Source organism: Rhipicephalus microplus, chromosome 5 (genome assembly GCF_043290135.1).
Source record: "Rhipicephalus microplus isolate Deutch F79 chromosome 5, USDA_Rmic, whole genome shotgun sequence".
NCBI classification, from domain to species: Eukaryota; Metazoa; Arthropoda; class Arachnida; order Ixodida; family Ixodidae; genus Rhipicephalus; species Rhipicephalus microplus.
Genome location: NC_134704.1, coordinates 33,374,053 through 33,385,363, shown reverse-complemented (window position 1 = coordinate 33,385,363; position 11,311 = coordinate 33,374,053).

Genomic DNA, 11,311 nt, shown 5'->3' with positions numbered 1-11,311 from the left:
AGAGCCACTCTTGACCATAACCTATGGGAATGCAGAAATTCTGGGGTCGCGGCCTCCAATGAAGACCTTCGGGTGGGCCTGGACAAGCAACTTTGGGCGATCCAGCAGGCCAAGGAAGCTGCCGGGAGACACGGTCTCTCCGTTGGCTCCTAGGTGGGAGCCCAGCAGTGGGAGCCCAGCAATCGGCCGGAAATTAATAAAGTTTACCTCTCTCTCTGAAGTCCAGTTCTCACGTGTGCTGTCGTTTCTTTATTTCTTTACGCTGAGTCGGCCTAATTGGTAGAGTGAAGTGACGTGGTAGAATTGTTTGTACCCGTTAACATAATAACAAGAATAACATAAAATATTGTCGACGCATTGTCTCTTCACAAAGCAATCAACGATTCGGAATGTACTGGCAACTGCGCGATATAATGATAGCAGCCCATAGCTATCAACTGCGCTGATGTTCTTGCAACTGCGTGATATGAGCGGCAGCCAAGTGCTGCTTGTGTATACACACGTATCATTGCTTCCGAAGCAATACTTTTCTCGCCTCGTTGTCTTGCAAACCAGAGCTCCGATTACTGGGTCTGGGAACACAAGCAAAGCCAGAAGAAAGGGAAAGGGAGATTGTTGCGGTTCGCGTGTGGCACATGCATCCATACAAGCACAGCCCCGACGATACATGTCGAACGTAGAAAATTCGCCAGCCCGCCACGCCACTGCACCAGGGAAACACCCTCAGCAATATGTTCGAATACTGTAGTTTGCCCATTCTTTTTCATGTCTGGTTGAAATAAAACGGGGGCGGGGGGGGAGGGGGGGGGGAGATTGATAGATAAGACATATATAAGTGCTTATAAAAGGCGGTACGTTATTTTAACTCTATTAAGAGAAATATTTATACTAAGGTATAATACTTGCAATTTTATATTTTCCGATGATTCCATATCATTAGTGGACATAAGCAACGTGGTTGACTGACCTAGATATTGTAATCCATACATTGAGCATGATTACAGCTAGGGCTATCAGGTTGGCGCCAGTATTCCTCTACATGGTATAAAGTGATCACCTCGATTTGAAGAGAAAAAGAAGGGGGGGGGGGGGTATGCATGCAGGGATCCCATGCGTTGTGTTCAGACTATTTGGAAGACTGCATAATTGACTTAGTGGTACAGCATGATTAAGAATGCACAAGAGCGGACAGAAGAGCACATGCATGGCTGTTGTATCCAAGGCTTCATTACACACACACACACACGTATATATATATATATATATATATATATATATATATATATATATATATATATATATATATATATATATATATATATCACACACACACACGTATATATATATATATATATATATATATATATATACGTGTGTGTGTGTGTGTGTGTGTGAGGGAAATAAGTGTATACTTAAGGGCTCGTTTTTCGTCTTTTACACAATATTAATGAGATCTAACAGACAATAATACCAAGGAAGGTATAGGGGAAGTTATTAGGCCAATTGCGCCCCGCCGCGGTGGTCTAGTGGCTAAGGTACTCGGCTGCTGACCCGCAGGTCGTGGGTTCAAATCCCGGCTGCGGCGGCTGCATTTCCGATGGAGGCGGAAATGTTGTAGGCCCGTGTGCTCAGATTTGGGTGCTCGTTAAAGAACCCCAGGTGGTCAAAATTTCCGGAGCCCTCCACTACGGCATCTCTCATAATCATATGGTGGTTTTGGGACGTTAAACCCCACATATCAATCAGTTAGGCCAATTGTATTGTAAATGAGAAGAAAGAAAAGTGGGTGAAAAGATAACTTGCCGTGGGCAGGATCATATATATATATATATATATATATATATATATATATATATATATATATATATATATAGTTTCAGCAAGGAAGTAACGTTGGCCCCGGTAGAATAAGGGAAAATAGAGTACGACGCACGTTGGTTTTGCACGGTACATTCTGACCGACGTTTCGGCTGGTGGACCAGCCTTTGTCAAAGTAACCCCCTACTTTGACAAAGGCTGGTCCACCAGCCGGAACGTCGGTCAGAATATACCGTGCAAAACCAACGTGCGTCGTACTCTACTTTCCCTATATATATATATATATATATATATATATATATATATATATATATATATATATATAACCAAGCTTTGAAGAAACGATGCGAAAAAATCGGTTTGCAAAAAAATCCAATATGGCAGTTTCAAAATTTTTATCTGTTAATTTATTGGCATTTATCCGCTTAATACAGATGCCCGCGGAACATACAAAAATTTCCGCGTCATCACATGCCCACTTGCGTGCCATGGTTGCAATGCACCGTACCGCGTACGAACGATATGCTTCCATCGCGGCGGTTCGGGGCAGCGGTTATCGTTTTTGTTGCCGCTTGCAAAACGTGCGTCCCCGCACAGCCACCACCACCGCCGCCGCGCTGCCGAGGTGACCCACCCAGATAAACAGTGCGGTGATTTTCGCGCAGCCTCGTTTGAGAGCGCGCTGCAACGGGGCACTTGCTGAAAGTATTGTGACTACAAGTCTAGAAGAAACATCTATTTTCATTATTTATATTCGGTAAAACACCCCTATCCATCAGAACCTTGAAGAAGCGGGGGGAAGGGGCTAGGGCTTGGACACCCTTTTTCACCCCGGCACGTGGCTTGCTCCTGTAACTGAATTGGAATATCTCATCATTTCAATGTAAAATTAGCTTGTCTTGGCGATGCGCTTACGGTAGGGAGACGATGGACAGGAGGAGGAGGAGGAAAGAACTTTATTCAGAGTACGGTGAGTAGATGGGGTGGGCGATTGGCCCCGCCTATGTTACGGCCAGGAGTCCTTGAATCCTGGCGGCTTCCTCGGCCCGCTGGACGGCCCACATTTGGTCTTCGAGGACGGAACTGAGCATTACGGCTTCCCAGCGCGCGCGAAGGCTGTCAGCAGAGGCCGCATACTTGTTATGAGTACTAATCCCTATACATCCCCATAACATATGCTCCAGAGTGGCTCTGGAGCCGCAACGCTTGCACCTGTCCGTTTTGTATATATCAGGATATATAATGTGCGATAGTGCAGGATTCGGATATGTCCTAGTTTGTAACTGCCGCCATTCGACAGGCTGTCTTTTTGTTAATTTCGGGTGAGGGGGCGGGAATATGCCCCTCTGTAATCTATAATGTTTTGTAATTTCATTGTATCTGGTCATTCTGTCTTCCCTCTCCCACTCGTCTGCCACACCGTAATCACGATGGACAGATTACAAATAAAGTTGTGCGAAACTTCTGTCTTGAGATGACATTCAAGTACTGTCACCAACTGGCCCAGCTTTCAGTCCTACTGAAAGACAATCAGAATAATATACGTATGCGAGGTGAGGTGTTGATTTTTACCGCTGTATAGTGTGGAATTGGAAAAGGCTGTTACTTGATGTATTCGCTCTATAGTAGATTGCGAATTCTTCAGTGCTATGTCTTGTTAATCGCGCCGTGATACGAGCATAATTAATATGTTAGTTCTCTGTCTGCATTCAATTGCTTCCAGGTTTTGTACATATGTTCAACAAATAGCATAAAAGAAAAAAAAAAGACGCAAACCAGGCAGTCGAGTGGTTATGACGCTGACCTCCGGCCGGGTCGTGGATGTGCAGGTTCGAATCTCCCCTCACCGGCAATATTTTTGCACCAAGAGTTTCTGTTGTTTTCTTTGTATCTTACTTATATTTCTCTGTACTATAGTTCTCTCACGCATCACAGTTGCTGCATACTCAGAACGCCGGTCTAATCGACGCACGTTTTCTGGGAGCGAAGAGGAAGAAGATGAACAAGACGCAGGGAGCACGTGCCGGTGCATGATGCATGATACAATAGGAGAACAACAACAACAACTGAAAAACATCGAGCATAATAGTACCGTTTAAAAAATAAAATAGCCGTTCCTCTCGGACGTGGTCGGTCTCTGCTTGGCGCTCTTCCCTGCGCGCCTGGCGGATGCCTTGCTCCACAGTAACGCGGCAAGCAAGCGGTACATTTCTTTACACCACCCGCTGTCTCCCATCCGCCCTGTTGTCTATACATGATGTGCCGCTTATGTGCACCATTCAGTGCCTTCGAACGTCTACGGAAGTAGCACCATTCCCGCTGCCGTTCCTTCGTAAACGTAACGAGTTACTGTTACAGTTCCGGTGGCGTTCCACGTTCCACGATAGCACGGTAGTGTTCTTCCATTGATCCCAAAAAGAGCTATAGTTACTGAAACATCGTTCCTTGGAACGGCGTTCTGTACAGCACTGGCGTAAATCGAGTGTCTCAAAATAACGCACGTGGCACTATCAACAGCTGGGGCTTCACCACCGCCCCTTTTGTGGGTGAGCCCCATCAGCAAGAGGACATCATCATCATAACGTATACCCTATTACAATAGCGAGTGAAGAAAGCAAAAGAAGCAAAATGGAGGCCTGGTCGTCACCCCCTCCGTACCAGGCCCCCTGGACGACTCACGTGCGTCAGCCAGCTGGTACCAGCATCTCGCAGGTGTTGCAAACTCTGCAGCAGAACCGGGCGCAGAAGGACCTGAGGGCACTCATCTGCTTCCTGCTCGTCCTGCTCACGGTCGGCTCGGCGGTCGCGCTCGCGCTCACACGAATGGTCCTCGAATACTCGACGTCGCGGTCGCCCCGACAGCCCTCTTCGTCGACGATGAAGACCCGTCACCACCGCCAGCAGCAGGTGCTCGCCGACGTCGTGACTCGAGCGCCGACCGAAGCTGCAGACTCCGGCGACACTGTCGATGGGGCGTCGACGAAGACGCACCTTGGAGCCCTTGACGTAGCGAACGCGACCAACGTGATCGATACCACATCGGGTGGGACGGATCTCAAGTGACCTATGGCGTCAGTCCAACGATACCACATCACGCGACGCGATTACCACCTGCTAGTGGCTGTAAACTGCTCGTGTGTACATCTGTGCTCAATGAACAATTCACCTATGTTCGGCGGAAAATATGCTTAGAGATGCTCTGTGTGTTTCCGCTGCGCCCCGACTTCAGGCACTCCCATGCGCTGTTTTGACAGATCCTGCTCGCCATGTGTCGTGGCAGTTACCGCAAAGCGAAGCATCAATCGTGTTGTCTTTACAATAAATGTAATAAATTGCAGAGCACATCTAAATTCTTTCAGCGTGTTACTGTCATTGGAGTAAACAAGGGAGGGTGGAAGGTAAGCTCCCTTAGAAAAATTTTAATGCATATCTGTTTGACTGCATTTGAAGCTTTTTCACTGCATCTTCTGCAACAAAATTTCGTAACGAAAAAATAAATCGAAGGCAAAGCACTTACGCCGCCCCCAGTATAATGTATGGGAGGGGTGGCTGCGAGTCTGCGGATTCTAGAAGGAAGAGGAGGACGACAATCGTGGGTGCGCTCATGACACGCGGCAGTGGCTGGCTGAAGCTGAAGGTTCATGATCATCATCATCATCAGTCGCTGGCAGTACTGGCAGCGGGCAGTTTCGCCATGCTGGGGCTTAAACCAGGTTCCTGGTCTGGCCCCGCGTCTTCTCTGCGGGGTTCTGGGCCGAGCAGCCTTAAAACCCCCTACAAGTATAAGGGGAAAAAAGGAGTATGACGCACGTTCGTTTAGTGCCGTATATCTCTTAAGGTTGTGGCCACGGTTGCGGCATGAATGACGTCAACGGCTATAGTTCACGAGCCTGACTTTTTGGAAATAATTTTGGTGCAGCTCCGCGTTAGTGGTGCGATGACTAAGGAAATGGCGGAGATTGAGACCTTCACCTCTTCCTCAGCCTCACTGCTTTTCCCAACCCCTTGCTATGCTTACTATTTCTCATGTGTGCGATATGTTGCCACATGCTGTTGACAAAAACGGCCAGCCAAGAGCTGCCCAGTAGTCACGTGACCCGTATACCTTCTTTCTTTACCGCCGTACTTGCGGCACGATGTAGCAATAAAGTGTTTGCTACTCTTCTTTGACGGAACTTTGACGTAACACTATTCATGCATGGCTATTCATGTTTTACTTTTCCTCCTCCTCACCATAACTTCATTTCCTATACTATAGACCTTTTTACTCAAGGCTCCCTGGGCACCGCCATAGTCCTCTCTGGACTGTTCTTAGTGTACGTGACCCTCCAAAAAATGCACTGCCGAAGTTGTGACGTCGGCTATTGTACTCTCGTGCAACAGCCTAAAAGGAGGAAATCTTCCTATCCGTAAAAAAAAAGGCCGTATACCATGCATATTTATGCTATGATCTACCCTCTTACCTCCTCCTCACTTCATTTCCCACGTTCCTCGAGCAATACTGTGTTATACAAGGTTAAATGTTGTGCTGTACCTCTCCACGAGTCCATGGTATACTGGTGTGCTAAAAAAAAGACAGGAACACGTCAAGAACGAACTGGGACGTGTGCAAACTTTCAACTGACTGCAACACCAACGTATGCGGTATTCCAATTGAGGTTGCACGGTGGGCTTGTTGGTTATCCATAGTACCCTGTGTCTATACGCACTCTGGACAGGAGAGAGAAGAAGACACAAGTAGCGCCATGTTTGTGTTATGGGGATCTTCTTCTCTGTACCGTCCTGGACGTACTATATACACCGCATAGTATGTCGTACAATTTTTTTCCTTCCTCACACATATATATGGTATTGTTATAAAACACCGTGTTTCTTGTTCGCCAACCCTTGTTGTCACGTTTAGGTTGTGTGTTGTGTGTCTCTTTCTGGGGGGCGCTGCGAGCGCTCGATGGTGACGGACGCACTCCACATCGCCTCCGTAGATTTTCTGCTATTTCTGCGGACATCCACCTTGGTACCCCTGAAACTTGGATTTATCGTCACCGCCAAGTTCTCCGCTTCGCCTAGACAACACCTTCGTCCAGGTGGGTCCAGTTTTGACAACTTGAGGGACGTCCTTCACTCCCGGCTACAACGCCGCCTCGCTAAGGGCTCTCAGCCCGGCGATGGCGGCCGCTAACGTGGTTACGGGCTATGATCCTACCTCAAGCCAAATGCTGTCCATGGAGATTTCATCCTCCGAAAACACTATGCCATCAGAAGATGAATACCTCGACGACATGGTGAAACTGTGGCAACGCAAGCAAGTGAAATCGAAGTCTGCGTCTCAACAACAACGAGACGCCACGGCGGGCCACCATTCCCCAGCCTTGCAAGGAACGCCGGCGCGCCATCCCTCCGGCGGTGTGCCTACCTCTGCTCCGTCCTCGCAGCCAGCGAAGCAACGCAAGTGGCGTCCGCGTCAAACTCCTCGCCTCTCTCGCGACGACTACATCGTAGTGCTGAAACCTCGCGTTCCCTGCGAGCTACGCACATTTGTCCCGGCCGATCGCGCGGGCGACGCCATCCGCAGCTACCTCGGCGACCGGACTACCACGCAAATTCAAGTGTGGCCAATCTGGGAACAGAACATCTTGGTCTGTAGCACCACCATTTTGCCTATGGCACAGCGACTCTTCGGGGACTTCCAGCTGCAAGTGGGGGATCAGCAGCTGCCCGTTAGAGGCCACGCCAAGGCACCAGGGGATACATGCAAGGGCGTCATCAATGTAAACCCTGCTGAAAGCCCGGAAAAGATAAAGTCTGAACTGTATTGGCCTCAAGGTACTATCCTTGCGGTCCGCAAACTCGGAGATTCCGCGGCGGCGGTGGTGACTTTCGAGGGCACGAAGTTACCCCGCTTCCTCTTCTACCACTGCGTGGCGACGTATATCCGCGCCTATAAGAAAACGGTCCCTGTATGCACCAAGTGCGGTACCATCGGTCATCGACCACCTCAGTGCCCTCACGCCGCTCCAACCCAGTGTGCCAAATGTGGAACCCCCGCACCTGCAGGTCTCAATGCCCACGACTGCCACCCCAAGTGCCTCCTCTGCCACGGCGCCCATGAGACTGGGACCAGTGGCTGCACGGCAAAATACCGAAAATATCGGAAACGCAAGCAGCCCTCAACATCTCCTCGAGGGACCACCTCATGTTCGTCACAGCCAGACAGCAGCACAAACCTGCATCATTCGGCTCCACCACTCCACGCCGACTCTCAAGCATTCCCACCGCTCGAAGCACCAGCGGCGGTACCTCAGGTGAGCAGTTGGGCAGGGAAAGCTGCTTCTAAGCCTCTCTCATCCCCTTCTGTCGATCCTCCTTCTCCCGAACTTGCGGCCCTTCGCCAGCAAGTTGCGGCACTTCAAAAGCAAAATTCTCTTTTAACTAAACAACTCGAACTCTTAAATAAGCGACTTCAACCCCAACAACAGTGTACTGCAAGGCCATCCGGTATTGCCTCATCTGTCCAGGCGGCTACGCCAGCTATGTCCAAGCTTAGTCCTCGCGCTAAGTCCACTCCCATTAAACCGCCGGTTCAAGCAGCCATGTGTACTCCAGCACTCGGAACCGGTGCTACATCTACTCCAGAAGCTCTTGAGGCTCCTGGGGCACCTCAGGTTCTCTTGCCCGCTAACGAAACTCTCCCTAGCGAAGAGCACACCCCGCGCGTAGAGGAACGCCTCACGCGCGTCGAAGCTTCGATTAATCACCTCCTCACCAGCTTCTCGGTCCAACGCATAGTAGTAGAGGTTACCCAGGCTATTCAAGCCTGGGCAATCACCCAGTTTCAACCCAAGGCATCGCGTTCCCGCTCCTGCTCGGTGAGCAGTGAGGGTACAGCTCCACGGCGTCGTCGTAAGGTGGCTACCACCACCCCGCCGTCGGACAATCCGGCCTCCGTGCCCCTCCCTGCCTCTGAGGATTCCGAGCGGGACATGGAGGACCAAATATAAAACCTAGGACAGTCACGATGGCTACCAATCGTACGTCCCGTTCAAACATTGCGTCTAAATTCGAGATCATACAGTGGAACCCTGGAGGCTTCGGGAACAGGCGAAAGCGTTCACATCTTTCCCTTTTCCTCAGCTCACTTGGCTCTCAGCCGGCCGTCTTGGCGCTCCAAGAATCTGGCCCTGCTCCATCCCTTTCTGGATACTGCTCCTATGTAGGCGGCACCACCACATGCCTCCTCGTGCATAAAGCTTACACGGCGATACAGATCGACCTCGATCTGGATCTTCCTTACGACTACTGCATGATATCAGTGCTGTCTCAGCGGAGGGGCCAACCATCAATACATATCTTAAACGTGTACTGTCCCCCTCGCCTTGCGAGGGCTTCGTTTGCGCATCTCTTCCATCGGGCACTGCGTATAGCGGCCCGACAACCACTGGTGATTGTCGGGGACTTTAATGCCCCCAGCCCTCACTGGGGTTACCACTACGAGAAGGCCCGGGGCAGAGAGCTCAAGGAGCTCATTTCCTCGCTGAGCCTGACGCTTCTTACCGATCCGGCACAACCCACACGTTCCGGCAACTCGGTCACGCGAGACACATGCCCCGACCTCTCCCTCACCCGTCACATCCGCGATGCTACATGGGAAAATTTAGGCGAAAACCTAGGCAGCGATCACTTTTTACTCCGCATTTCGTTCACACCGCGGCAGAAAATGCGCCAACACTGGGGCCAAGCCCGTCTCACCGATTGGACTCAGTTCAGAATGCAACCATTCCCCGCCGGCCTCTCCTCGACCGAATATGCAGCGTGGGCATCATACGCTCTTCATATGAAACAAGCGAACACTCGCACCCTTGCAACCTCTAATTTGACTCCTGCAATCGATCCACACCTCCTACATCTTTGGCACGCTCGCCGCGGGCTCATAAGGCGCTGGAAACGCAACAAACTTAATCGGAAACTTCGCGCTCGCATTGAGGCGCTCACTGCAGAGGCGGCCGCATACTCCGCACAACTTTCCGATGCTAACTGGGCAGACACCTGTTCGAAGGCTGCAAAACAGATGAGCTCTAAGAGTGCGTGGCGACTCTTTAGAAGCCTTCTCGATCCCTCCACCACCAGGGGAGAAACGCAACGCCAGCTCCACCGTGTTCTGCATGCATTTCAGGGCACTACGGATGAACTCGCGCGAGAACTTTGTGACCGCTACATCTGCCGCACAATTGATCCCGCAGGCCCAGCATATACGTATTCCGGCGCCCCTAACACCGACCTCGACGCCCCATACACGCTTTCTGATTTACGATTTGCACTCACGAAAATGCGACGGGGCACGGCCCCTGGACGCGACGGAATCACAGTATCGCTCCTGGCAAATCTTCCCGACCAAGCACACCTCTCGCTACTCCAGCTTATAAATTCGATATGGGACGGCTCTCCGCTTCCAACGTAATGGACCACATCGGTCGTGACATTCATTCCCAAATCGGCAAAGTCCGTTAGTATTGAGGCACTGAGACCCATCTCACTTACGTCTTGCGCAGGCAAACTCATGGAAACCATGGTTCGCGAACGCCTTTCAGCCTACTTGGAGGCCAGGAGCACCTTTGCCGACACGATGTTTGGCTTTCGCCCGCATCTGTCGGCGCAGGACGTCCTGCTCCAGCTTCAACACGATATCATAGAGCCGACTACTATGCGCCATAACGATAAAGCCGTGCTCGCTCTCGATCTCCGCGGGGCGTTCGACAACGTCAAACACAGCACTATACTCACTAACCTGTCTACCACAAACTGCGGGCAGAAGACTTTCAACTACATTCGCGCCTTTCTATCACATCGCACCGCCTTCATTCGCCTTAATTCTACCGAACACGGCCCGTACTTATTAGGCACGCGGGGTACACCTCAAGGGGCAGTTCTGTCTCCTCTGCTTTTTAACCTGGCGATGATGAACCTCCCCTCTCTTCTAAGCGAGGTCGAGGGAATATAACACGCATTATATGCGGACGATATCACAATCTGGACCAACACCGGCTCCTTAGCGCAAATCGAAGAACGCCTGCAAAAGGCTGCCCTTCTGGTGGACACCTACGCAGGTTCATGCGGCCTGGAGTGCTCTCCAGCTAAATCGGCTCTTCTTTCAGTCTCTCCGCTACCGCCGCCTCAAATTTTTCTTCCGTCCGGGCCCGTCCCGTCAGTGCAAAATATTCGGGTTCTTGGCCTTCACCTCACATCGTCCTTGGATCCAAAGGGCACAATAGCAGGCCTCAGACGCACTAGCGAACAGGTGAGCCGCATGATACGGCGAGTTTCTAACAAGCGCGGCGGCCTCCGCGGGTCTCAGTCCCTCCGATTGGCCCACGCGTTTGTCACCAGTCGCGTCCTCTACGCCTTGCCTTACCTTCGCCTGCGTCGTCGACACGAGCACCAGCTGGACGTCCTTCTTCGTTCAGTATACAAACGCGCTCTGGACCTACCTATTGCAACT